The sequence below is a fragment of the Lethenteron reissneri genome, chromosome 52 (genome assembly GCF_015708825.2).
Source record: "Lethenteron reissneri isolate LAM-NWPU_2019-01 chromosome 52, ASM1570882v1, whole genome shotgun sequence".
NCBI lineage: Eukaryota > Metazoa > Chordata > Hyperoartia > Petromyzontiformes > Petromyzontidae > Lethenteron > Lethenteron reissneri.
Genome location: NC_083830.1, coordinates 11,175,854 through 11,179,932, shown reverse-complemented (window position 1 = coordinate 11,179,932; position 4,079 = coordinate 11,175,854).

Below are 4,079 nucleotides of genomic sequence, written 5' to 3'. Positions count from 1 at the left end.
CCCACCCACCCAACACACCACACCCCACCCAACACACCCCACCCACACACCACCCCACCCACTCCACCCACACACCACACCTCACCCACCCCTCCCACTCCTCCCACCCATCCACCCCGACCCCTCCGGAGCGGAGAAGTGAAACCCGGCATGGATTTCCAGGCGCGGAGTGGAGTGTCGAGTCCGCGTTGTCGGTGACCCTCCCCCTCCCCGTGCCTACGGCGAAGCTGTTCGGAACGAGAGCAATAAAGAGAAGAGCAATCCGCGTGATGAGCACCCAAACTCACGCAGCAACCACGCGTGCTCCGTCTCGTTTGTTCCGTCTCGGGTTTCTCTCGGTCTGCCTCGATTGTTCCCGGCTCTCTTCTTAACCGGGGGAGGAGGCGGGAATCCATAATCCTCGGCCAGAATTTCTCAAAGTCCAGTCCGGGTTTTGTAATGAATTGTCACTTGTTGACTGACGCGTTGTCGCCTGTGGATGCAAGGGGCGTCCACTGACAACACGGCGGTCACGTGGCGTCACGTGGACAATCGGACTATTTATACTACAGCAGGAAAATTAACCCGATGAGCTATGAAGCTGTTTGTTTGACAGATGTCCAGTTGGGGCACGGGCTCAGAACGTTACAACAACAAACAGTACAACAACACGATAGGAGTGAAAAGTATTAGGAAGGTAAACAAATCACTTAGAAAAATATTGGGACGCTGTCTTTCCGACAGCTTTGTTTCTTCACCTGAGGACGGCTACTTGTGTTGTGCCCGAAACGTCGTGAATTTTTATTTTATGATGTTTTATTGTTATTATTTTATTATTTCCCTTCTACGTGACTTTACCAAAAGAACCAATAAGATATTAATACAACTTTTTTTTTACCAGGTAAAGCCCCACTGAGCTATTAGCTTCTGTTCCAGAAGCGACCTGGCCCCATGATAGCTCAACCAAGTGGATTATCACGTGGAAATTAATATCAGCTAAATAATTATAATCTGAATGTGTAGCCTTTAAAAGACGGATGGAGAAAGAATCGGCCTTATTCTTGGGTCTTTCGGTAAAGTCATGTAGATTGGTTCAAAGAAAATAACAAAAAAGTAACAAAACTACGACGTTTCGATCGCAACACAAGCGGTCGTCTTTAGGAAAGGGGGGTCTCCACATTGACTCGCCCACCTACAAACTGGCCCGATTTCTGTCTGAGACCTTACAACCATTCACTGGGAAGACCACCTCGGCTGCACTCAATTCAGCTCACTTGGTATCGTTCATTAAGGACATCTCACGATCTCCAGGTGATTTGCTCGTTAGTTTCGATGTGGTCTCTTTGTTTACCAAAGTTCCTGTGCTTGACACCATGCAATTATTGAAATTTTGATCCAATATGGACTGAATGCTGATGTATCGGCCCTTGTGAGACACTCATCAACACTTACTTCACTTGGAATGGAACATTCTACAAACAAGTTGAAGGTACCCAAATGGGGTTTCCCTTATCTCCAGTTGTAGCCAATGTTTTCATGAAAAAATATGAGACGGATGCCATCCAGGCATCCACTCTTCGCCCGTTCTTGTGGAAGAGATCCGTAGATGACACGTTCGTCATCTGGCCACATGGCCCACCAGCTCTGAACCAATTCCTCAACCACATCAATTCCATACACCCAGCCAACACATTCACCATGGAGATGGAAAAGGATGGCAAGTTACCATTCTTGGATGTTTTAATCGAAAATAGAACACATTCCTGCGGAGGGAGGAGGTATTAGGAACGTTGGGTTCCTTTGTCAGTGGCCAGGGTAAACGGCGACGTGGTGTATTCCGCAAATATGGCCGACTGTGAGGGCGGGCAGAAACCTATGTGAGTAGGTTAAACGTTGAGTTTTATAAGGGCACCACGGGGTGACCAGCCCCTCCTCACCCAGCCCCTCCCTCCCCACCCAACCCCTCCCTGCACGACGGATGGACAGACACAATAATCCCCTGGGCTGGTGTAACCAGGAGGTTCCTACCGGTACCAGACACTGTCTACAGGAAAGCCACCCATACTGATGCCTACCTAAAACCTGACTCACCACCACCCATCCCAGAATAATTCTCTCCTCAAAACTCTACACCAGGGGTCGGCAACCAAAATAACAAGAAGAGCCATTTCTTTCCAATTCGGTACAAAATTCAGTATTTCAAGAGCCGCAATGCATCTGAGTACATACATACTCATCGTCAAGAAGCAGCCCGTAAAGAGCCGCATGCGGCTCCGGAGCCGTAGGTTGCTGTCCCCTGCTCTACACCATAGAGCATGATGTATTTCCGACCGTAATCACCTAGCACGTCAACTGGAGCACGTACACCAAGCTCTCAAGATGAATGGATATTCAGACTACACAATCCGTAAAGCCATCACCCCAACCGTTGGGAAAGAACCATCTGAGGACCCAATCAAAACCATCACCTTGCCATACATAGCAGGGGTCACAAAAAATATTTCCAAAATCAAGAGCAAACACAAGATCCAGGTTCGATTAACACAGTACATTTTTATTTTATTTTATACCTACATGACTTTGCTGAAATAACCAAAGAGTATGGATTCCTGCAGTTACGAAAGCTTCAAATCTAGACAGTACATACAATTTGTGATCTGATCTCATCTGTGAAGGATATGATCCCTGACATGCAATTACTCGGCGTCTACAAACCAAGCTGTGTCTGCGGCAGCAGTTACATTGGGGAAACTAAGCGACATGTTTCGGACCGTGTTCGTGAACATAAGGCAGATCTGAAACACGGTAGGATCATTACCTTGGCCGTGGCTGATAATTGTTTTAATGCGGTGGGCACACACGAAATAGATTTCTCTAAGACGAAGGTACTTTGCAAGCGCACTGGCTATCAACAAAGATTCGTTCATGAAGCCATCCAGATATATAAACACAGACACAATTTCAACCGAGAAGATGGCTACAAACTAAATAATCATTGGAAGGACGTTATCAACCAGTTTAAGTCCTAACTGGCTGTGATGTTCCCATCGCACCACCTTGCGATGTGAGTTGTGCTTTTCGCCCATTTCAAACTTGCGCTTTCACAGGGTTCACACCAACACAGCCACTTCGCGCGCCGACCTCTTGGTTGCGGCTCTGCGATCTGCCATTAACATGCTAATCTCTCTTTAACATGCTAATCTCTCATTAACATGCTAATCTCTCATTAACATGCTAATCTTCACCTGGCAGCCCTTTGATGGTGGAAAAGCAACCACCGTCGTGTTGGCTGCCCACCACTCACATTGGCTGTGGCTGCTGACATTTGGGCTACGCCCATTTCAAACCCTTATAAAGTTTGCTTGAGAAGCTAAACCCCCTTTTCCTGAAGACGACCGCTTGTGGTGAAACGTCGTAGTTTTTTTTGTTATTTTTTGTTATTTTCTTTGAACCTATCTACGTGACTTTACCGAAAGACTCAAGCATATGAATTCCTGCAGTCACGGAAGCGTTAAGTCGAAAGAATCAGTCTAATCTCTGAATTTATCTTGGAGGAATCCGATGAGCTGTGAATCTTTTTTGCAGTAGCGAGTAGCACCATCAAGTCCGGGACGGCACACGAGGGCGTGGTGCGCACAACACTCTCGGCCGACTTTGTCTCCCCAGTGCTCATGTACACACAAGAGGTTACTCGTTTAAGCTTGAGTCGACCTAGGGGAGGCCCAGGACTGGTTCAGATAATCGTCACTGGTGTTAGTGGTGGCCGTGAGCGGGAATCGAACTCGGGTCACCGGGTTCATAGCGTAGTGCAGAGCTAACCACTGCGCCACCGCTCCCCCCACACACGGCAAACATGATGGCTCACACACACACGCACACACATGACACGCACACACATGACACGCACACACACTCACGTGTGTCGTGACGCACCATGTCCTGGGTTTTTACCGATCCGACCTCTTGTTTTGAAAAAACAATGAAGTCTCCACACGCTGCACACGCCTGATGCTTGCTGAACGCGTCTCTCGATTTGACACTTACGTCAATTGATGTCGAATACATTATTGCTGGTCATGCTGCTGGCAGTGGTGAACACG